The sequence below is a fragment of the Sciurus vulgaris genome, assembly GCF_902686455.1.
Source record: "Sciurus vulgaris genome assembly, chromosome: 7".
In the NCBI taxonomy this organism is placed as follows: Eukaryota; Metazoa; Chordata; class Mammalia; order Rodentia; family Sciuridae; genus Sciurus; species Sciurus vulgaris.
Genome location: NC_136467.1, coordinates 34,512,474 through 34,538,720, shown reverse-complemented (window position 1 = coordinate 34,538,720; position 26,247 = coordinate 34,512,474). Strand labels below are relative to the sequence as shown.

Here is a 26,247-nt window from a genome sequence, read left to right as displayed (position 1 = left end):
TTTTCAAAAAAATTAAATACAGATTTACCATATCACCCAGCAAATTCTACTGCTAGGTATATACCTAAAAGAAAACAACTGTTTGTACATGAAAGTTCAAAATAGTCTTACTTATCAAGACCTATCAACTGATTAGAATAGATAAAATGTGGCATATCCATACAGTAGAATGTTTTAAAAAAGAATGAAGCACTGATACATGCTACCAGATGGACAAATCTTGAGGTTTGGCGGTTCTAGAAGTTATTTTAGAGGCAATAAGAAGTCACACAAGTACTTTAATCAGAAGACTAATGTTATCAGATTCTTATTTTAGACAGTCCCACATGGTTATAAAGTAAAGACTGAAACAGAAAAACTTCTGGAAGTTCCACAGGTGAGGAAATGACAAAAGGGTCAAAACAAATATATACTGAAGCAGGAAGATCAAGAACAATAATGTCCTTGAGAATAATGCTATAAAAGAGGGAACAGTTAACTATCATACCCACATACCCGACGTTACTTCCCATTCTTAGGCATTTAAAATTCAAAAGCATGTCTTCTAACAGAACCAAAGGACACAAACTGGCTCCATACTGCACAGAAAACCTTTTTCCCTTCTTTAACATGTCATTTTCCACACATCACTTAAAAGGAAAATATTATTTGCATTAGTCATGAAATGACCAAAGTTGATTTCCAGCATGTACTCTTCAATTAAATTCTGAGAACTGAAAAAATGCCCTGGTAAAATTAAAACAAAAATGTCCCACCCTTGTCTACACTAACCAAGATAAACTGGCACCTCTTTACTTACTCTGGTTGTGAGAAAGTATCTGGGGATTAATCAAAAACAGCCGAATTTCAGCAAAAAATTTTAGAGGCAATAAAACATACAACCAAAGTTTACACTATTAGGTTCTAAATATTAATAGGTGTTTATACTTCAATCATTGGTGCTACCATTCACAGCTTAATGTGTCAGACACCATGCATATAATTTCTGCTACTCAAAACATCTTACAAAATAGGTATTAACTCCACTTTGTAAATGATAACCAGAAAATAAGTGATATATCCAAGGTCCATGAATAACTGCACAGCTAGGTACACATCTCCTCACGCATACTTCATAATGCAATCCCAATCCCATTAATGCATGAATGATCTAATTAATCAGAGACCCTAGTCTAGTCCTCAGAAAAGATTCATGCCAGTTTGTTAAAATGACTACAGAAGAACATGAACACATTCTGTGATTTACTATAAGTAGCCCTGTCCCCCATAAGAAATTTATAACCGCAGAGAAAATCATGTGAAAGTTAGTCATGTGATCACAACCAAACTGATAACCAAAAATTGAAGGCAGAGTACCCATACAGAGAGCAAGAACACAGATGAGCCACACGGCTGTGTCTCACAGAGCCGTCTTCATCAGTACCACTGTATTCACAATTTTAAGTTTTAAGAAACAGAGCTGAACAGCATTGCCCATCCAAATGGAAGCAATAAGACAGAAAACAGAAATGGCTAATCGATTTACTTACTCAATAGTAAGGGTAGGTATAACTATATGTAAATAAGTATATTCCTACAGTAATTTCAAGAGCTCAATGGAGCTCAAAACCAAAGACTACCTTCCTATTGATGAAATGATTTCTTGGACAAATTACTACAATTAAGAAAACTTGGTAATACTTTGTTCACTTCAACAGGAAAGTATTATACTAAAATTGGAATGATACAGAGAAGATTAGCATGGCCCCTGTGCATGGATGACATGCAAATTCATGAAGCATTCCATATTTAGAAAAGCAAGACAACGGGGATTGATTATAAAACACCCACTCACCATAATTATCATGCCTATAACTCTCAGTATTACAGACATGGATATGCCTTTAAATCCTACACACAGGAATACGGAAACTTCTGCAATGGAAAGCAGGCAGTGCCACCAAAATGAAAGTCCCAAGAGGGCTGGGAACTTTCTTTTACTTACTGTTATGTTCTAGTACCTAGACGGGCACCAAAAAAGGTGACTAATAATTATTGAACAAGTATTATTACATTATCTAGTTTAATATCCTCATTTGATTTTATCAGACTCAGACACTGAAATCTGCCTAAGATAACAAGATGAGCAAAGCCAAAACCAGAACTAAGGTTTCCCAAACCGTAGCAACTCACTGCACTAATCTTTAATCACAATTACCCCAAATCCACCATCAGTATAGTTATATAACATACTAAATAAAGACCTTCCTACTTTTCATCAACCAAAAAGAACACTGCTGTGAACAGTCAGCCCATTAGACAACCATGTGGTTTTGTCACAATTACCAGGTTGGCATGCTCCATCTGGGTTGATAAAAAATGCTGTTATTCTGACAGTTCCGTGAGAAAAATCATGCACCATTTACCATGCACCCAAGCAGAAACCCATCACCAACAGAGGGTCAGTACTGCTCTAGGTGAGGACCTGTATTACAGCAAGTCATCCTTTACTTTCTCACATTTAATAAAAGCAGATAAATTCCAAGGTGCTCTGGCATCACTAGCCTAAACTACTGCTATATATAACATGACACTGCTTAAACCACTCATCCTTAATCAGAATACTAAAGCAAACAAAGTTAAATAGACACACTCACACAGAACTTGGAGTAAGAGGATCTTCAGTCCACATGTCTCCTTAACACCTTGAGAGAACCTGGTCTACTCTGCAAGCCCTTCCAGTTCATATAATACCAGAGAAAGGAAGGGTGGCTGCCACTTCAGAGGCTCGGCCTCCACTGAGATCACAAGTAATGAGGCCTTCGTTATCCTCCAAGAGAACTCCGCTTATTATTTAAGGACCCAGGACTTATAAAATGGGAAAGTATATTTTTCTATACTTTAAAAACAGTGGTTAGAGGATGAAGGAAGGCTTTTGTTGCAACTTTAAGAAAGACAGGGGCTAGGGTTGTGGCTCAGTGGTAGAGAGCTTGCCTAGCCTAGCGTGCATGAGGCCCTGGGTTCAATTCTCAGCAACACATAAAAATAAAATAAAGGTACTGTGTCCACCTACAACTAAAACAAAATATTTTTTTAAAAGACAGAAGCAAAATGGCACAACAAATAGCAAACTACCATGAATTAAACAATATTGGTAACGTGTAGACATTTTTAATTCAAAAACTGACAAAACTAGTTTTCCATCTGCTATTCTTAGGCTGGTTAGAGGATGTGTTAGAGCATCTTGTTGATGATACCCACAATCACTTGGTTAAATAAATCTTCCCAAAGGGTCTATAGCCAAAGGGAAGATTCTTTTATCACCCCCATTATCTTCCATTAAAGCATCAAATGTGAGGGAAAATAAAAAAATGAATACAGCAACCCAAACATAACAGGAATATATGCAATATTTAAAAGGAGAGGAGGAGAAAGGAAAAGGAGAGAGTGGAGAAGGGAAGAAAAGGAGAAAAAAATATCCAGAGGAGACTTAACAATGAAACAAGTCGAACAGACTGCAAGGGCTGCAGGATGTAGCTCAGGGTGAAGTGCCTGGCAAGCATGCGTGAAGCCCTGGTTCAATCCCTAGCACTAAAAAAGGGAGGGAGAGGAACTTCAGACTTCGAGTAAGTCCTTTCCCTTGTATTGTTCTTAAGCATCAAAAGGTCTAGAAAATACTATACTCTCTATTCTACTAAGTATTAACAAGATTCTAAAGAAACTATTTGCCTATTTATATTAACTATATCGTGAAGGTAAAAAGTGCTATTATTTAAATAATCTAAGTCTGCCTACCCTAGTTACAACATACTAAATAATATTCTTTATTTTTTAAGGAAAATAAAGGTCCTATACGAAAGACTTTTTCTATAAAGATGTAAAGTAACATCTGGTTTAAACTAAGTCTCCACATTCAAAAGATCATGAACTTCAACTATTTGCTAGTTCAGGTCTAAGCAGGCTCAGGTTTCATTTCCTCTGCCCTTTCTCCTTTTAAACAGAATTCAGATTTTGTTCAGCTTTACTGCCTTTCCTACATGTGAACAGCAGAGGCTGGCTCCAGGATGGGCCACAAGGGTAACTTCTGTTGGTCCCAGGCAACTCTGGAATCTCCCTTTCCTTAAAAAAAAAAAAAAAAAAAAAAACCCACGCACAAAGTCTGTTGGTGGATTTCTGGGAAAGAACTTCTCCCTCTAAAAAGAGTCCCTTTGCTGCCTCTGAAAACTGTGTACAAAACTTCTAGAAAAGCTGCTGCAAGCTTGAATCCATGGAAGGAGAAAACCTGAGGACGCAATAATACACAATAGAAAACACTGGCAAGAGTCACAGAGGCCATCCTCTGAGCATGCCACAGGGAGTCTGGTCCTATTTCAGAGCTTCTGGAATGTGAAATAACATACCCCTATAGTTGAAAAAGCTGAGTCAAAGGTTTGTTACTTGCAGCCAAAATCATCCTAATGGTTTCACATAGTCTGAAGAAAACATTAGAAAATAAACTTTAAAGAGATTGGGAGTACACAAACTAAAGTTTTTCTCAGCAAAAGATACAATCAAGAACGTGAAGAGAGAGCCTACAGAGTGGGAGAAAATCTTTACCCCACACACTTCAAATAGAGCACTTACCTCCAAAATTTATAAAGAACAAAACTACGCCAAAAATACAAAGAACCCAATCAATAAATGGGCCAAGGAAATGGACAGACACTTTACAGAAAAGACATACAGGTGATTAATAAATATTAAGTGTTCAACATCTCTAGTAATTAGAGAAATGCCAATTAAGACAACACTAAGATTTCATCTTACTCCAATTAGAACGGCTATTATCAAGAACACAAAAATAATAAATGTTGGCGTATATGTAGGGAAAAAGGCACACTTTCACATAGTTGGTGGAGTTGCAAATTGGTGCAGCCACTCTGGAAAGCAGTGTGGAGAATCCTCAGAAAACTTGGAATGGCCCCACCTTTTGACCCAGCTTTCCCACTCCTTGGTTTATACCCAAAGGACTTAAAATTAGCATACTACAGTAACACAGCCACATCAATGTTTATAGCAGCGCAATTCACAACAGCTATATTGTGGAACCAACCTAGATGCCCTTCAACGGAGGAATGGATAAACTGTGGTATATATACACAATGGAATATTATTCAGCCCTATAGTTGAAGAAGAATAATATTATGGCATTTGTAGATAAATGGACGGAATTGGAGAACACCATGCTAAGTGAAATAAGCCAATCCCCCAAAAAACAAAGGCTGAATGTTTTCCCTGATTAAGTGGAGGATGATATATGATGGTGAGGTGGGGGGAATAAGAGAAGAATGGAGGAACTTTAAATTATGTAGAAGGAAATGGCAGGGTATGAAAAATCGTAGAATAAGACAGACATCATTACCCTATGTACACGTATGATTACACGAATGGTATGAATCTACATCATGTACAACCATAGAAACAAAAAGATGTACCCCATTTGTGTACAACGAATCAAAATGCAGTCTGTAAAAAATAAAATAAATAATCTAAAAAAGAGAGAGAGATTGGGAGTACATATAGATCTCACATAATTATTACTCCCCAAGGAGTTTTATAACTTTCATACCTAAAAATCATGGTTGTTGAAAATTTTCTGATTTTTTCAGATGCTCAGTTTTTTTCCAGAATTTTTTTATCAGTGCGCTATAATTATACATAGCAGTAGGATTAATTATGCCATATTCATACATACACATAATATAATTTGATCAATCTCATTCCCCAGTACCTTCCTTTCCCCTCCCCAGATCTGCTTGCTCTACTCTAGTGATCTCCCTATTATTGTTATTGTTATTTTAATTGGTGCATTATAATTATACACACACATGATTCATTGTGGTTATGTTCATATATAGATATAGCATAACTTGGTAGATTTCTTCTCTGGTTCTTCTTCCTGCCCTCCTCTCCTTCCTCCCTCTCCATCCCTTTCCTCTACTTTATTGGTCTTTCTATTTTTGTGCAGATGCTCAATTTTTTAAAACAGACTAACCAAGATAATATTAGTGAGATAAACCATTAATTCTTTAAGACTGAATAAGAATTAAACAAACACAAAATCTTATTAGACTTCCCAGTATAAAATTTCCTTTCTTCATATATTAAATAAAGAGGTACATGGAAATTAGGGTATAATCTTTTAATAATGTCCAATTCCAATAATAATCCAGATAAATGCTGGCAATCTTTTATGTTAAAAAGAAAGTCCTGCTGAGTGGGTAAGGGAAGAATGGAGGAATGCTGTATTGTATAGAGGGAAATGAGGGAAGGGAAGAGGCAGGGGGAGGAAAGATGGTGGAATGAGACAAACATCATTACCCCATGTACACGTATGATTATACAAATTGTGTGACTCTACATCGTGTACAATGAATCAAAATGCATTCTTTATGGGGGAGGAGGGGAGATTTGTGCCAGAAAAAGCCCTGTCCACAAGCAAATGGAGCCATCCCAAAAACAGATATCCTTTCCTGAAGTGAGAGTTTACAACCTAAGGCTGTGCATAAACCATTAAGAATCCCCAATGCCAGACCATTATTCTCATAATCATAATGCATATAACCTTTATAACATTGGACTGATGGGCAACAGGCAGCCCAAAATAACAGAGGCATTGGAGACTTCCTGAACCCTGCTGATTCTGCAACAAGTGAACTGGATTTGTGCAAATTCCCTCTCTCAGATGGAATTCCAATTTTGTGAAATGGCCAGAGTTGTAACTACCTTCTTTCTGTGAACGTTATCTAACATTTGTATACAACAGCATGGTGATCTGGAGATCAAATGAAGTTAACAGAACGAGATTAGAACTCTGGTTCAACCTCTTATTAGCCATGTAACCATGGACAAGTTACTGAGTGTTGCTTAATTTCAGTTTCCACATAAGCAACACAAGAATATAATATGTACTCATTATTTGGCTCTATGGATTAATTTAGAAGCTATACATAAAGTGGGTGGCACATAATAAAGTGATAATAAATGGTGAGGCACTGCCATCAAGTAGAAATTCTGTGAAAAGGGAATTATATCCATTTTCTCACTAATACTAAAAATAAAAATACAAAAAAAAATCAGTCATTCATTGAGCACTGCTCAAGAAGCTCTGCATGAAGCAATTTCTTTAATCTTCCTAATCCTTTAAGGTAGAAATTAAAATTTATTTCCAGGTTACAGATGAAGAAGGTCAAAGGACAAACAACTTACCCAAGTCATACTATCAAGAAATGGAAGAGCCAGAATTCAAACCAAGACTGTAGAGTTCCAAAGACGTTATGTAGTACTGTCACCAATCCAAAAATGACTTCACTACTGTATAACCAGCACCTAACATTATGTAGAATGGTTATTCATTTATTTAAAAAGTGAAATCAGTAAGTTATTATCACAACTTAGGGCTTTATAATCATTAGTAACATATTCTGAGTTATCCCAAACCCCCAAAAATTTTATTAACCATCAGGATGTGGGTAGGGTCAGAATCTTACTTCCTCCTTTCAAGCAAATATTTGAACACTTTCATAGCATAAGCAACAGATGTAATACAGATGAAAGAATTCTATTCTCATTCTAGTGGGGAATACAGGTTGCAAGGGTAGCATTAATACGTAATCAAACCACTTGTCACTGGCAAATTTTAGTAATTTAGATTCATAAATTACTATTAGCTTGAAAAACAGTCAGTTTTCTCAAAAATTACCACTGTCAACTCTTCAGGAAAGCACACAATGGTCCTTCATTGGGCATGTTGATTAAATAGGCAACATGCTTTTTAAGGAGCACCAATTATCATTCTCAATTATATTTAGTACAGACATATTTGCTCTCTAGTTGAAATCAAAGAACCTAAATAAAAAAACAAAATGATACTAGTTATAAACTAACTCAATATCAAAAATCCAAAACAAATTTCATTTTTCAATTGGCTAGACTGATTGAGGGGGCAGGGGATGAGCATAGAATCACCACAAAAAGAAACAGGGACAGAAATATGAGAAAATGCACACTGCACTCATAGTAAAAAAAATTAAAACAAAAAATTCAGCAAAAGATTAATCATGTAATCACTAAGCAAGATTGTCAGAGCAGGGTATTCCTATACTGTTGCTGCTGAAAAGAATATCCTGGTACTCTGTACAGTATATTCATGGAAAACAATTCACCAACAACTATCAAAATTCCAAATGTGTATATACTTTAAGCTAATAATCCTATGCATATGTTTGCACATAAGTAAAATAATTACATATAAGGTGATTCGTTACAACATTTTAACAGCAAAGGATCAACTGACATTAATAGCAGCCATTTTACAACACAATACTATGTAGCTATGAAGAAAAAATGAGGAAGGTTTCCACCCCAGGAATGAAAATAAAATCAGAGTACACTGTTGAGTACAAAAAGCCAAATTCAGGTAGTACATATGATATGCTGCCTTTTAGGTTGCAAACAAAGTAAGTGGGAGGTATAAATACATGAATATACACATTTGCCGATGTTTGTGATTAAGAGGAATGATGAGTGGCACTGGTTAGCTGAGGTGACAAAGTTTTGTTAACCAAAGTGAAGTACTTTATTAGGAGAACTATATGCGTACATTAAGTGAAACCAGCTGGCTGGCCTGCTTCCTTGGAGACAATCCAAGTGCCAAGTGACTTCCACAAGCAACAGTGTCACCTTGCCCCATCATACAGTTCTAGTCACACGAGTGAACAGCAGGAGCCCAGAAGACTTCCAGTGTATTCCAGCTCAGCAGTAACATTAAGAATACTTAAAACAAAATTCATTTTCTTGCATACGAAGTTTAAGGTTGGTGCCATATCCTCAAAACACTAATTTCTGCTAGCCTCCAATCATTAACTTCACATACCCACCCCAAACCCCATACCGACTGCTCTTTTAAGTAGTATAAGCTCAATATCTAAACTTTTAGAGTGGCATCGTTTTTATAAGTGCTATCAACTGCTCGTTTGAAAAAAAATACACAGGAATTCCTGAGAAAATCTTTTTATTTTGTCCTTTGGACTTCAGTGCGCTGTTGAAACAAAAAGTATCTTCCTCTAACAATATGCAGATATGCAAGTGGGTTAAAAAGATTATTCCTATTATCTGATGGGGGAGTAGGAACAGAGAACATGGAAATAGTTTTCTGAAAGTAGAGGACATTTTTCAAAAGGGAAGATTAAATGGAATGGAAAGAGTCTTAGAAAACGTGTAAGTTGGTCACACACAAATAACCCCCAATTCCTTTTAGCAGCTTCCTAGGGAAAAGCAGGAACGAACTGGCCTAACAAACACAAACATGTCATCATGTTTCCTGTCCACACCTCTTCCTTGTCCCACATCTCCTACTACACTCCCATTTGTGAGATGAAGAACTTCATGTTCCTAATGCAATGTCATGCATCCAATGGCTTTCTCAATAAATACATTTTGTGATTAAAAAACGAAAATACTTGAAGAGCCTTTATTTGGACCACCATCATATAATGCTCTATAGAAAAGAAAAATACACTAATGAGCAGTTTCTTCCAGTGATATCATAACCAGGATCAAACAAAGAGTTCAGTGCCAACACGGAATATCTCCCTTAATCAGAACAGACTGTAGGAGTGCAGGTTTTCTGAGCTCATTCCATCGGCACTATACATAAGACCCCCACCCATCATAAAACTCATAACCACTTAGTAAAAAGTGATAATCTTAAAACAATTCTAGTACATTTCTGTGTAAATAAACTCTAAATTCTGCAGCTACAAACTAACAGCAGTTGTTCAGGAGACTATTCCCAAATAAGCTAACGATAAATCCACCAAGGTTAACTGCACAGGATAAATGCAGAGGCTGCAGACACTGCATTTTAATAGGTCATAAGACAAAGCTTGTCAAAGTCAATCAACCCCCACACTATGACAAGTCCACCAAGCTGGAGCCTACCCTGATCTCATACTCTCAAATCCTCCTCTCTATAAGCTTTGGAATGCTACAGTGGACAGACATAAATACCTAAACCTTGTCAAAAAACATAATTCAGTCATAAATTTTGACCATCAGTTCTTCTGCTATTTTAAATATTGATAGCATTACTGAAGAGTTATGTCAATGTAGAGTATATATTCTAAAAAATAAAACTAAATTGAATGATCTTTCTAGTTGAGATAAATGCCAAACGTTGACTCTAGTTCACTGTTAAGTCCATAATTAGAAGGTGTCATAGGATGTTAGAATTATGTACCATCCAAGCCTGCCACGATCAGAGCAACTTTCTCCAGGTGGGAAAAACTGTAACTAAATATAATTAGACATGCCATTTGGAATGCCACAAAACTTTTTTTTTTTTTTTTAAAGTATTTCTACCCTAAGACCAAAAGTTTAGCGCCAAGTTAGTGTACTTAGTGAAGCTTCAAATAACTACTGTGAGGTGGAAGAAGCTACAACATGTATTTACGTCAGCTAAATGCATCCTTGAGGTAATATTCTTGAAGTTTAATATTTGCAGAAGTGATCTGGAAAATAATGCCAGGCATTCCATTTTCAAAGTGGATAAAAAAAATTCAAACAAAACTAATGTCAAAAGTTTAAAGTTTGCCTTTCCAACTTAACTTGCTTTGTGATCCTGCTATAATGTCAAACTCTGTATCAGTGATACAGCATTAGCACAGAACACTACAAAAGTGGTAGGGGCAGGGGAGGACTAGCAGATCATCAGCATCACCTCAACCTTTTTTCATTCCCAACACCCGTCGCCAATTGATTGGGACAATAAATGGAAAACTTCCTCAAGTACACACGTGCACCCCCATGACCTCCCCTCCAAAAGGACTACAGTTACTTCAGTGGCACTCGCTGCAGTACACCAATAAAAAAAGGAATGGCAGAGATGGCTCGGTAAGATGGCACTGCTTTTGTTTGTTAGAAAGTAGCACCAAAACTAAGGGTTTTGGGGGTAGGATTTTTGTTTGTTTCTTTTGTTTTGTTTTGTTTTGTTTTTAAGAAAGATTGTTAAAAAGCTTATGCAAAGAAAAAGCATGAGGAAGATTTTTTTTTCCTGAGTCTGGATGTCAGAATCTGGGCAGCATGGTGAGTTTTCACATTCCTCCAATGTGACAACAGATTAGAGATTCAGTGATAAAAGATGCTGATACCTATCTTATTAAAACAGTATTTACCTAGAGTATGACAACATCAAAACAGCATACAGTTCATGGTGACTGTTAATGCAACTAATCTTCAGATGCTAAAAACTGTGAATTTAAATCTCAGATAGCTATAGTTCATCCTCTTTTAATCAAAGGAGTTAGGATAAAAATAAATTCATTAAAGTTTGTCCTTTAACATGCTTAAAAATAACTGCATACTATGAACTTGAAACAGGTTTCATGGCACTTTAGATAATAATAAATTCCATATAGTTTATCATATCACAACACTGAAATAATTGTGAAACAGCAAGACAGGAACATATATCAACTAGCTTCATTACTCTCACAGACCAAATCTATGGGGAAAGAGTATTATGTTAAAGATAACTTGCAAAAATTCAATACAACTAAAAAATAAAACAAGTGGTCTAAAACTAAACTCTGATCACTAAAAATTATTTTCCCCCATAGCACTTCATTCAAATAGAACATATTCTCTTGCCAAACAGTGGACATACCCAGATTTCACCTACTCTCTACATTAGTTATTTTCTAAATTTTCAGACCCCTGGATATTCAATCAAGTTCTCAATAGCAAACTTCCTTCCCAAGCAGAAACATGGATGTACCACAAAACCCAACAGCTATAAAAGAAATGTTCTAAAATTCTCCCACTTGAAATACATACGCAGCTTTCAAGAACATCAAGCCCCTGTGGTCTGCCGTTCTCTGTCATTGGAAGATTGTGGAAAGCTGATGGAAATCCGGCGTCCAAAAGCTTAATGAGCAAAACTGGCCCCACCCAAGTCAGACCCTGCTGGAGAAAGGCATGCTCAGTAGAAAAGCCCAGCTTGGTTCCAAGTTGCTTCATTCCTCAGCTAGAAAATTCACATGGGTCAAAGAAAAAAAAAAATCAGCTTCCTGGCTGCCTGTTCTAGCCATTAAATGAAGAGTCCTTCAACAAAAAGGCTGATCTCAATGACAAAACTATAATTCTGTAATTATAATTTTTATAATTCTTTTACAAGGAATTTTCTTCTCAGTTATTGTGTTAATATTTTTGCTTTGCTTTGGGTCTCTGCCACTCTACTTTGTTTTTATTTTTATCATTTTAATCCACCCCACAGACACCAAAAGCATATGTACTCATTATATAGTTAAATCACCTTTATTTATAAACTACTACAAACTGTAGTATGTTTTCCAGATATAGAAAATCCATGCTAACACCTAACTCAGTTTTCAACATATAGAAATGTGAATCTTGACTTATCTAAAAATTTTCTGTTCATTCATAATATACATGAAAATAGACGCCATTTTAACCTAGATTGAATAGGTACTATGATAAAGATACAAAGCTGATATATCCCTGTTTTATACTGTCAATTCTAAATTGAGAAATGACTAAAAAAAAAAAAGATAATCCTTTATCTATCACATGATTGCAAATACACATGGAAGCAAAGTAAATATAAGTCATCAAAGGAAACTATGTCAATTCTAAAACCCAGGTCAATGTGATCTAAAAACTAATCTTCCTTAAGTCTACAGTACCAACCCATTGCGTTTGCACAATTTAAATTCTGGAGTTTTTTTCCACTGTACATATTTACTTTAATAATTCAGAACTGAGCCTACAGATTCATGTGTGCATTTTTGCCCTGCTACCATAAATGTTCACCTATCAAGTAGTCCCTAAAACAAAGAATACGTTTATCTGTTCACATTGACCTAGAGTAAAGTCTTTAAAAAAAAAAAAAAAAAGATTTTTTAATAACAAATATAACACTTTACATATTTAAATAGGATAAGGTTTACTGTGTGGAAAATCTAAGTAAAAATAAGTTTCAGGAGCAATTCCAAAATGATTAAGTTGTCAAAATGAACAAATATAAAACTTTTTTTTTTCTTAACTCATTTCCATTTATTACTCTTTAAAGCAGAATGCTGACTTGGGTACTATGTAATTCCATTCACAAGCCTTACTGAGTTACTTTTTGAACAGCTTTGAAACACACAGGGAGGTTTAAGTTTTGTTCTCTAAACACTTCTCTTTGGAAAACAAGCCCTGGAAAGTTCCTCCCACCAGCAAGCTGTTCAGTGTAACACACTTGGTTCTAGAGAACTAATACATGCACAGGGGATAACTAGAGGGATGGAGAGTTTAAAAAGCAGATCTTAACAAGATGAAACTCAAGCCATTGCAACAAATATTTTTCTTTTAAACATCAAGGTCTATCTTGGAACACTTCAGGGACAAAAGATTTGGTCTGGTCTACTACGGAATACAACTTGGTAGTGAACACTTCAGACACAAAGTTAATGATAGGTTACATGTCTTAGAACAAACATCTCAACCTGTTAAAATATTCAATGTGAAACTAGAAAAAGCATTACTAGCTCTGATTTAGTGCATAAAGTATCACAGTATCACTTAAAAGTACAAAGAAATCCTATCTCTCCTTAAGTAGTTACTGTCATGCCACATAGACTTTAATAAATTTTAACAAAAATGAACCAAAAAAATCCTTGAAAACATATCAAGAATGAAGGTGAAGTCATAAAACTTTTTAAAATACTTCTACATTAATAAAAGTAAACTTCGTGTTACCCACCACAAAGTTTTCTTTGATTCACAAAATGACAATTTGGTGACTTTCTTAGTGGAACCCAATTTTAAGCAATTCAAAACATCATCCTTTATTCAGATTAAGTGCTTTCCATTTTTTATGTTAAATGTATTTTAATAAATATTGGTAGTACAATTGCAAATTTGTTATGGTAAACTTACTATAAATAATTGCTGAAAATATTGCCCCCAAGCATTTTTCTGAAATTGCTCTGAAATCCAGAAGTCTGAGAGCTGTGCACCTATAGCCTGGCTTCTAGGGAACTGGACACTGGTAGACCTCCAACTCCATCTCAGGCATCTCTGATCACCCCTGCATATCTTCTGGTCACCTGAATATCACCTCTGATCACCCCTGCATATCTTCTGGGGCACCTGCTCTCTTCTCTCACTCTCCTATTCCTATGGGTTGAATGAATGTGACCTTCCTAAAATTCACATGTTGACCCTAACTCCAAATATGATGGTACATGGATCCCAGGGCTTTGGAAGATGGTTTAGATGAGGTTCTGAGAGTGGGACCTAATGACAGAGAAGGAACTTCAGAGAAGTATTCAAATTAGATCCAGTGTCCTTTAACTGGATTTAGGATAAAACTCTATATGCAAACTCACATAAACTATTAAAGGAAAATGTACTCACCCTCACAATAAATTCCCTTGAGTATTTAAAAATTAGCATTTTTTAAAATTTATTTTTACTGTAAATAAATGGGATACATGTTGTTTCTGTTTGTACATGAAGTAAAGGCATACCACTTGTGTAATTACATATTTACATAGAGTAATGGTGTTTGATTCATTCTGTTATTTTTTCCCTTCCCCCCACCCCTCCCACCCCTCTTTTCCCCTCTATACAGTCCCTCCTTCCTCCATTCTTGCCCCCCTCCCAACCCCCATTATGTGTCATCATCCGCTTATCAGCGAGATCATTAGTCCTTTGGTTTTTTGGGATTGGCTTATCTCACTTAGCATGATATTCTCCAATTTCATCCTTTTGCCTGCAAATGCCATAATTTTATCATTCTTTATGGCTGAGTAATATTCCATTGTATATATATACCACAGTTTCTTTATCCCTTCATCAATTGAAGGACATCTAGGTTGGTTCCACAATCTGGCTATTGTGAATTGAGCAGCTATGAACACTGATGTGGCTGCATCTCTGTAGTATGATTTTAAGTCCTTTGGGTATAGGCCAAGGAGTGGGATAGCTGGGTCAAATGGTGGTTCCATTCCAAGATTTCTGAGGAATCTCCATACCGCTTTCCAGAGTGGCTGCACTAATTTGCAACTAAAAATTAGTATTTTGTGGCAACAATTGAGAATGCAAGTAACAATAAATGTTGGTGAGAATGTTGGGGAAAAGGTTCATTCATACATTGCTAGCAAGACTCCAAATTGGTGCAACCACTATGGAAAGCAGTATGCAGGTTCCTCAGAAAACCTGGAATGGAACCACCTTTTAACCCACTTATACCACTCCTCAGTATATATCCAAAGGAATTAAAATCAGCATACTACAGTGAACCAGCCACATCAATATTTATTGCAGCTCAATCCATAATAGCTAAGCTATGGAACAAATGTGGGGGGGATGGCCTTCAACAATGGAATATTACTCAGCCATTAAAAAAGAATGATTTTATGTGGTACATATAAACAATGGAATATTACTTAGCCATAAAGAAGAATGAAATTATGGCATTTGCCAGTAAATGGATGGAACTGGAGACTATCATGCTTAGTGAAATAAATCAATCACAAAAAAACAAAGGCCAAATGTTCTCTCACACAGAGAGAATCAAGGATGCTGATTCACAATAGGCAAGGGAGGCAGGAGTGGAGGTACACCAGATTGGGAAAGGGGGAAATGGAGGGAAGGGAGGGGAGATGGGAATGGGATAAACAGTAGAATTAATCAGATATAACTTTCCAATGTATATATATGAATACATGACCCATGTAACTCCACATCATGTACAATCACAAGAATGGGAAGTCATTCTCCATGTATATATTCCACTGTCATGTATAACTAAAAAGAATTTAAAAAAAAAGAAAAGAAAAAGGAATGACTTCATGACATTTGCAGGTAAGGGATGGATCTGGAGACTATCATGCTAATTTAAATAAGCCAATCCCAAAAAAACAAAGATTGAATGTTCTCTGATATGTGGGAAGCTAACACAACAAGGTGGGAGGAAGGGGGAAAATAGAAGTTCAGTAGAATAGACAAAGGGGGATGCAGGGAAGGGGGGGGGGAAGGACAGAAAAGAGTGGAATGACTATGACCCAAAGTGCCTGTGTTCATACATGAGTACACCACAGTGAGTCTCCACACCATGTACAGCCACAAGGCTGGAGTCCCAATTAGAATGAGATATATTCCATGCTTATATAAAATTTCAAAATATATCCTCCTGTCATGTATATTTAAAAAGAATTGAAAAATTAGCATTCTGAGAATAAACCTCATTTCCAGTTTTATAATGGTACAATATTAAAACAAGGCTTCTTTTAGGAGAAGAGGGATCTTCCTAAGACAGACATAATAAATTTAAGCTATTCATTTCCAGTTAAGATTTTAAGTGCATTGAGGTACATAAAATATACTAGGGTAAAACATCCACCAATTTTTAATATAAAAATTATTAATATGAATTTTTACCCATTACATCTGTTTTGGGAAGATTTTTTTTTTAGAGCTATGCTTTGACACTACACCATTATAAACCTGAAAATGAGAGGGTTTATCCTGAGAATGCTAATTTTTAAATATTCAGAGGAACTGGTTGTGTGAGTTTATACACAGTTTTAGCTTAAATCCAAGATCATAATTTCTTGATTTTTAAAATCTCTCCAACTTCCTACTTTGTGGGGAAAAAAAGAAAAGAAAGGAAGAAAGAAAGAGAGAGAATAAGGAATTAATTAAGATGTAGAGGACCCAACAATCTGATGGGTCAACTCATACCTCCAAAATCTTAATGAATACCAACTCTGAGCAGAAAATAAACTTCTTTTTGATTCTACTGATTTTACATAGAATCCAATTTTCCCATCAACCAGTCATCATGCAAGACTATACTTTCTGAACAACATAGAAGTTTTATGACTTCTCAACACAGATAACTCCAGCTGGTCTTTAAAAATTTTTTAAAGACCACACTGCATAGGGTAGTTGCTATTGATATATCTGATGTCAGCAAGAACACACACATACACACACAAACACACTCACACACACATTTTCCACTAGTGACTTGGCTCCAATGCATAAGCTTCCTCTTGACCACACACCACCACAGTTTAACTTCTCTGAGGCTCTAAATTCAGAATTATTTTCCCATGAGTCATTTGCAAAATTTTTCCCAACCAGACATTTTGGCAATGTTAGACTAATATGTTCTATTACATTAAACACAATTACATTTGTTAAAATGCAGTATTCGAAAATATTGTAGATTTGTGCGATTCTGGGAAAGAAATATACTACATGACCCTGGATTTTTGGAGGGGGTATAGGCAGAAAGTAGAAGCAAGTATAAGGGAAGAAAAAAGAATGAGGGATAGTGGTTGAAAAACTGTATGTAAAAAGTTACTGTTTAAAAAACATTTTAAAAGTGTTAGTACAAAGCTCTAAACAAATCTTTTCTAAATTAATTACAAAAATCAAAAACATTATTTTTTAAAATTATACAATCAGACCAGTATAATAATGTAGCAGGGGCTTAAAAATGCCTTTTTCATCCTATTTTATAACTGTCAAAGACAAAATTACAAAAAAATCAATTTAAAGATTTTAATTGGCTTTTGGAGGTAAGGGTCAATTTCAGAATTGGGCAACATCCCAGTCTACAGAATGAGCATTGCAATGATCTGAGCAGAAGAGGCTGCTCTACAGTCACAAGACTGAGGAAAGCAGAGACAGAACAGAAAAACAGATGGTCTTCTCAAAGTTACCTACTATTAAAACAAAAAGTTATCCCTTAGCATACCAACTCAGGTAAAACGATTGTTGCTGTGAATCTCCTGCGTTTTTGAGGCATTTTGGTTTTGGTTTTGAAAACTGACTCTTTTCGGAGTTCAATCTGACTGTATGACACCTAGAACACTCTACTCTTGTTAGATCTGCTCCACTGGAGCCTAGCTGCAGGACAGTCCAAACCAATAATGCCCTCTAAATTTTATTTAACACATCTATGAAACATTTGCTGAGTTGCTATTTTGCATCAAGCACTGGTCTAGATCACAAGAATTTAGTTAAGATTCTTCCCCATACAGTCAAGGGAATTCACAATCCAGAAGGAAGACAGACCCATAAACAAATCATTATATCAAATGTGATAAGGGGTTTAAGAGAAGTACAGGAAGGGCGCAGCAGAAGTGGTCAACTCCCCTGGGAGGTCAAGAAAGGCATTATAAGCTTATAATGTTTAGGCTCATTCTTCTTGCACTCTGAATGAACAGGTGTTACTGCCAGGTAGTTTCCTTAAGGACTAAAGAAATATTATTGAAGCATCTATCACAAAGTCCACTACGTACAAAGAAGAAGAAAAAAAAACAAAGATCTTGCTAGCACCCATACAATACCCTACATATGACAGAGCAAAATGGGATTCTTGTGGAAACAAAATTTAGAGCCCAAAGAGACCCTTGTCTTTAATAGATCGGGACTCTGAGGCCCAGAAGTTAAGTTTTTGTCTAGGTTACATAATAAATCAATGGCAGATGTGTCAGATTCTGACTAATAATCCCAATTCCTTTCCCTACAGCAGAATGCCCTGCCTGAATGGGAAGGAAAGAAGAGGAAGACACCCTGACCAGGAGAAAAACGGCCATCAAGGCCCTTTATTACTACCCAAGAGCCTGAGACTAGAAATTCAGTCAACCTAAAACACTCCCCAGCTCTGCCTCAACCTCTATACCCAAGAAAAATCCTACACTTGCCTTCTTTCAAAAAAAAAAAAAAAAAAAAATTAGAAATTTCCAAAAGGGGGACTGACAAAAAAATCATCTACTCTTCCCAAACTAAAAGAACATTAAACTTCTATTCAAACACTTAGATAATATTTGCATATTGCTATTTAGCTAACTAAATCTGTAAAATGGTACCAGCAGCTAACCTATCTATAATGAGATTGTTGTGGAGATCAAAGGAAAATCACTGTGTCAGCCAGCAGAAAAACACAAAATACTAAACGAATGCAGGTTATTATTACACAGAATTTCAGGGGTCAAAATTTTCATCTATACTTTTCCCCTTAAATGACTCAATGTATCACTAGGTTTACTTTTTAAATATCAAACATTAACATACAGTAATCTATCAATCTGATTTATCTATTTTGTCCTCAATTTGTGGAAGGAAAACTGTTTCCCCACCCTAACCCACCTCCCATAATTTCCCTTCTTTCTTTCCTCTCCTTTCCTTTAAAACAGCCACATTGTTCCAAGGGGCCCTACTAGAAACACATAAACACCGAACATGTCAAGACAAGGTTCATATCCAAAAAAACAGATGAAGCTGAGCACTGCTCCTACCAAGGCAAGCTGGGGAACGTTACAATGTATGATAGCCACCCGCAGCTACAGATCCAGAATGGCCTGCAGAGTGCCAACCCACCCAAGGCCCTCTCTTCCCTGCAGCGGCATTACTGTCTCCCTTCTCCCTGTCTACACAACCTGCAATGGTCTGGCACTTGTTTGAGAACCAGTGTGCTTCTAATCCTCCAAGGTTTTATTAGTTCTTCCTAATTTGAAATCATAGCTATACTCACCTCTTTCTGTAGTTTCACATCTAAAACTTCACTCTAAACCTGAATTATGGAAGAAAATTTTAACAAGTTCCAACAGGCTCTCAATCCACAGCCTCATCCACATAATATAAACAAAAAATATCCAACATCAGGCCAGCATACTCACCACTACCTTTGCCTATGAGATCTTAATTTTAATTCTATGTATTTGGATTCTGCTAAGATCTATTCATCCCCTAAGGAATTGCTCTTTGATGACAGCTGCTGAGAATACAGTCCTGTATAAAATGTGGCTCCTGCAGTGTGTGAGAAGGGCATTTGAATAAATAACTATACTACAAAGTAAGTTAGAGCTATAATGTAGACAAATTATCTAACAGTACTGACATGATGAGGGAAGGTTTCCCAGAGTGACACATGAGCTGACCTTGAAGGATAAGGAGAAGATTATAAGTGAGAGTAAGTACACTCCTCAGTGTGGGAACATTAAGGGAAGGGCCCCAGACCATCAACAATAAATGTGCTGAGAGAACGGTGAGTACCACATCTGCCTGGAACACAGGGTGGGAGTGGAGATGGGAAAAGGAAGCAAGAGCCAAACAATGCATGATCAGCATGAGAAACTCAGATGTTTTTACTCTATCCTGTGGGCAATGGGAAATAATACTTTGTATTTCTGGAGGATTACTTTGGCAGTCATGTGAGAAAAAATGATACAATGAAAGGATGGTTAAGATGATGCTTCAGTAACACAGGAGATTGACACAGTTTAAAAAAAAAAAAGGCAAGTAAAGAGATGGAGTTCATAAATGTTTAATGGGCAAATTGGACAGAACTTAAATACTGAAGTGGATTGCTGGAATAGTAAAGAACAAAATTTCTGAATTCCTGGCAGTCAGAGGTCAGAGAATAGTGCCATTAACCTAGAGGGAGACTTTCAAATATACAAGGAAACAAAGATGAAGGAAGCAAATACCTCCACTTTGACACATTTGAACCTAAGTGTCTGTGTGACACCCAGGCAGAAAATGAGAAGGCTGGCTGGAAATGTGTGTCTGAATGACAGAGGCTGGGTTTCTATTCTAAAATCTGAAACTACTTGGTCAATCAGTGTTATCAGAGGTAGATGCAACTACCAGGAAAAACAGCATTTTAAAAAATGCTCATAATAAATCCCCAGGCAGAGGGAACAAGGTAGGAACCTATCAAGCGGGAGCGGGGGGGCGGGGCGCGGGGGGGGGGGGGATCAGCATAAGACATAAACAACAAACCAAGAAAGTACTAGAAGAAGTAGACAACAGGGGCATGGGCAAATTGATTGTCAGCTCCTACTGACAAGGGTTAAAGGAGTCATAAGATTGTGGGTAATCTGAAAGAGCAAGTTCAGCTGCTAGTAGGAATAAAAGCCGAGTTGCAAAAGACAAAAAGACTGAGGAGGCCAAAGTAAGAAGTATCAAGTATACAATTACCCCTGAAATCCAGCAATGAAGAAAAGGCTAGAGAAAAGGCAAGTAATAACTACCAAAAAATGCAGGGTTGAGGGAAGATGTTTATGCACAGAAAAGGTTTGGGTTGTTTTGTTTGGTGCAGGCTTTGGGGGAACAAAGAAAGAAGGAAAAGATGAAAAACTTACAGAGGAGAATTTAACCTTGGACAGTAGGAGGGACATCTCTACCCCAGAGACCAAAGGGAAGGTAATGGGAAATACATAAGAACTGGAAGAGGAAAAGGTTTAAGGAAACTAGAAAAATAAGAGTGTTCTGTTTTGAATAACTCTGCATTTGGGGGGTAGGAGTAGAGGGCTGAAGAGAAAGGGAAAATTTTGGAGAAAATATGGTCAATCTCCTAGAACACAGTCAAAAATAATTCTCACAGCATTTATGTAAACATGTGGCTCAAAACAGGTTAAGTTGAACAATATTTAACATATGAAGTCAGTGGAGTTTTAAACTTTTCAAACTGGGATTTCCTGCATCATCTTCAATCTCCTAATATTATAAACTCAATTCCTTCTAATGTAGTAACTCGATGTGTAAATCAATATCTGTTAAGTTACACCAAAAAATATATAATCAAATGAATGACAATCTAATCAGCATGGAGACAGAAAAGAACTTAAAAAGTAACTCACTGTAATTATACAGTTTGAGGAGGGGCATTTTGTTTTCATCGTAGTGTGTGCCAAAGGCTTGACTAAATTTATTTTACGAGATACAATAACTACAACTGTAATTCCTATTCTTAAAACTGTGAAGCCTGTGTCTCAATAAAATCCCAGTTTAAAAGACAAGACAATGAAGACCACCATCACCACCACAACCCCATAAGAACATGTGAAAGGTTATAAAACAAAACTCCTTTTATAGAGTTGAATCCTTTCCAGGGTGGGCCTTTAAGACATTCTGACAGTGTACACAAATACTATCTCTGGAACAAAACCAAAACGACACAGCTGCAAGACATCTTCCACTGAGGTTGTAACTGACTCAATCACAGTTCTTCCTTTTAGCAAGAGAGTTCATAAAAGCCAGACGCAGTGCTATTTTCCCCTATAAAGTGGAACCACTTTTCTTGTGATCCAAATTTTATATTAAAAAGCTAAAATAGACAGTATGTCCATTTTAATTTTTTAAAGAAAATCTAAACTTCTTAAAGCATCTACTTATAGTTTTCATTAAGAAAAATGCCCAAGTGAACCAAAGTTATGCCAAAATACATAGAAATACACATTTTTAAAATTATAATCCATCACAACAATAAACAGGAAATTTAGATCCATAGTAACAATATTTTTTTTCAAACCTCTAAAAACAGTAATAAAAAACTATGATTGGTATACTTTTTACAATGTTGGTTTACTTTTTAACTTAATTTAAATTTTATGCCTGAATATTTATATACACTAAGAACAAAAAACAAAAAAACTTGAAATCAATTTAAAAATCAAAGACATCTTGAAATAATTAGGAAAAACTCCAACCCAAGAAAAAAAATTCAGGTAACCAAATTAATGCTTTATTTTGTGATACTTTCACTATAGTTTTAACTACGGATCTATAGGAATACCAGCAAATACTCTTATATAAATAAATCTTCTGCAACCAAGATGAAAACCAATCACCAAAGCAACAACCACCCCACCCCACCCCCAAAATCGGTCTTCTACAGACTTCACAACCTAAGTTGAAGTTAACCATGTCAGGTAGCCTCATTCTTCAGAAGTTAATGACAGAGAAGATATAATCTGTATTGCTTTGACAATAATTCATTCTGAATAACAAAAAAGATAACAGAAGGAAATAAATTACCAACAAATTACTTACTTGGATTATCTAAAATTCTAGAGAAACACAATACTAAAAACTTGTGCCAAAATACAAATATGCAATATGTGAAAACTAAGAGAAGGGAATTTCTCAGCCTAAATCTCAGATATGCTTTCAACATCCCCTATGTTAGTCCTATTATTTTGAAGTAAACAAAATATTTCACTAATCAAAATAGACCTACCTACCCTGCTTTATAGGCAAGCTCTCTGCTTCACAAACATCCTCATTTATGCTTCAAAACATCTCTGCAGCAATTATAAAATTCATCTGGAAGAATAAGAAACCCAGAATAGCTAAAGCAATCCTTAGCAGAAAGAGCAAAGCAGAGCGTATCCCAATACCAGATCTTCAACTCTACTACAAAACAATAGTAATAAAAACGGCATGGTATTGGTACCAAAATAGACAGGTAGATCAATGGTACAGAATAGAGGACACAGATAAACCCAAATAAATACAATTTTCTCATACTAGACAAAGGGGCCAAAAATATGCAATGGAGAAAAGATAACCTCTTCAACAAATGGTGCTGGGAAAACTGGAAATCCACATGCAACAGAATGAAATTAAACCCCTATCTCTCACCCTGCACAAAACTCAACTCAAAATGGATCAAGGACCTTGAAACCAGAGACCAGAGACCCTTCATCTTATAGAAGAAAAAGTAGGTCCAAATCTTCAACATGTCAGCTTAGGATCAGACTTCCTTAACAGGACTCCCATAGCACAAGAAATAAAAGCAAAAACCAATAACTGGAATAGATTCAAACTCAAAAGCTTTCTCTCAGCAAAGGAAACTATCAGTAATGTGAAGAGAGAGCCTACACAGTGGGAGAATATCTTTGCCACTCATACTTCAGATAGAGCACTAATTTCCAGAATATATAAAGAACTCAAAAAACTCTACACCAAGAATACAAATAATCCAATCAACAAATGGGCTAAGGAAATGAACAGACACTTCACAGAAGAAGATCTACAAACAATCAACAAACATATGAAAAAATGTTCAATAACTAGTAATAAGAGAAATGCAAATCAAAACTACCCTAAGATTCCATCTCATCCCAATTAGAATGGCAATTATGAAGAACACAAGCAACAATAGGTGTTGGCGAGGATGTGGGGAAAAAGGTACGCTCATACATTGCTGGTGGGGTGCAGTATGGAGATTCCTCAGAAAGCTTGGAATGGAACCACCATTTGACCCAGCTATCCCACTCCTTGGCCTATACCTAAAGGACTTAAAATCAGCATACTACAGAGATACAGCCACATCAACGTTCATAGCTGCTCAATTCACAATAGCCAGATTGTGGAACCAACCTAAATGCCCTTCAGTTGATGAATCGATAAAGAAACTGTTATATATATACAATGAAATATTGCTCAGCCATAAAGAATGATAAAATTATGGCACTGCAGGCAAATGGATGAAATTGGAGAATATCATGTTAAGTGAGATAAGCCAATCTTAAAAAACCAAAGGACGAATGATCTCACTGATAAGCAGATGATGACACATAATGGGGGATGGGAGGGGTTAGTGTTAGGGTTAGGTTTAGGGTTAGGGTTAGGGAGGGGGACAAGAATGGAAGAAGGAAGGACTGTATAGAGGGAAAAGAGGAGTGGGGGGTGGGGAGGAAGGGAAAAAATAACAGAATGAATCAAACATTACCCTATGTAAATTTATGATTACACAAATGGTATGCCTTTACTCCATGTACAGAGAAACAACATGTATTCCATTTGTTTAAAATAAAAAAAAATCTCTGAACTGGGAATATTATCAAGTGCATTTTACACTTGAATGAAATGAGGCTCAAGCCGGGAGGGGTGGCACACAGCTATACTCCCAGCAGCTCAAGAGGCTGAGGCAGGAGGACTGCAAGTTCAAAGTCAGCCACAGCAACTTCCAGAAGCCCTACACAACTCAGGAAGACTATCTGTCTCTAAATATAAAAAAGGGCTGGGGATGTGGCTCAGTGATCAAGAGCCCCTGAATTCAATACCTGGCACCAAAAAAAAAACAAAAAACAAAACAAAGAGGCTCAGATAAATTAAGTAACTTCCCTTATAAAGTATGAAATGCAAAATTGTATAGTGGTTAATCATCAGTCCTGGACCTGGGCAAACCTGGATTTGGGTGCTGGGTCCATCCCCATAACAACTATGTATGATGTAGATAGCTGATCTGAACCTGATTCTATTTTACATTAGATATATTCTTATAATGTTTATGTAATCAGTTATGCCTCACTGAACTCCAAAAAGCAGTCTTTTCATAAATGATCTCACCAACCCATTTCTGGCATTTGTACACAGACTTTCCAGTACATAAGGCTCTTACTGAACTATTTATATTCCAATACAATTAATTTTCTCCAAGCTATTTTTTATAAGTGCATAAGGGAAACTGTAAAATATAACTTAAAACTGTGGTTCTTTCTTTTATCTTCCAAACATACATATACATCAAAAGATACTTACTTGGCAATTAACCTTAATGGCCTTTCTTCAAAGCACTAAGAATTACTTGGGGACACCAGAGAAATCAAAATGAAAATCCATCCCTATAAATTTGCAAGTGAACTATAAATGCATTTTAAGACAGAATATACGTGTACAGGTATTACAAACATACATAGCAGATTTCCCAGAATAGTTCTTATTTCAAATATCCTACCTGCAGTCTCCTTAAATAAACTCACACAGCCCAGATCACTTTTTTTTTTAAATTGGTAATGGCCAGACTTAAGAGTTGAGTATAGGAGATTTCTAGAAGAAATCTGAATAGAACTTTGAAAAAAGATTGCATTTTCATTGATAGTAAAGAAGGAAAAGGATATTCAATAGCAGTGAGAACAGGACTTGAGCAAAGTGAAGAAAAAAGATGCAGAAGCTGTTCTGGAGATCTGGGGGAGTGAGAAGTGGTAAACAAAGCAGTGAGCTGACTACTGAATCAGAGTTGCATACAAAGATAAAGCCTTACAAGGTAAGGCTAAAATATGACACATGGAAATATTACTGAGGGTTTTGAAGTCCAGCATAAAAACATGTGCAAAAGATATACTGAAGCAATCCCTGAAGATTGTTCTTTGAAGTAGCAACTTAAGTGAGGTATAAAGTGAGGGGAGGGGAGGAGGGGAGGGGAGAAGGGAGGGGAGGGGAGGGGAGGGGAGGGGAGGGGAGGGGAGGGGAGGGGAGGGGAGGGGAGGAGAGGGGAGGGGAAGGGAGGGGAGGGGAGAGGAGAGGAGAGGAAAAAGACCATAAATATATAGGCAAAAATCTCTGACAAAATATTGGCAAATGAAATCTAGTAGGATGTTAAAAAGATCTTACGCTACAACCAAGTGAGACTTA

The 26,247-nt window shown here is 36.3% G+C and overlaps 1 protein-coding gene across 15 annotated transcripts in view; it reads right to left on the bottom strand.

Annotated features, from left to right (window-relative positions):
* Positions 1-26,247, bottom strand: part of EPB41L2 (erythrocyte membrane protein band 4.1 like 2) — a 193,489-nt gene that overhangs the window by 107,381 nt on the left and 59,861 nt on the right. The window contains exon 1 of one of the 15 annotated variants that reach the window (XM_079148172.1): positions 11,854-12,150. The exons of the other annotated variants lie outside the window; for them this stretch is intronic. The gene's annotated coding sequence lies outside the window, so the exon portion shown is untranslated. Of the gene's footprint in view, positions 1-11,853; positions 12,151-26,247 lie in introns of those variants that run through there. 15 annotated transcript variants of the gene reach the window in all.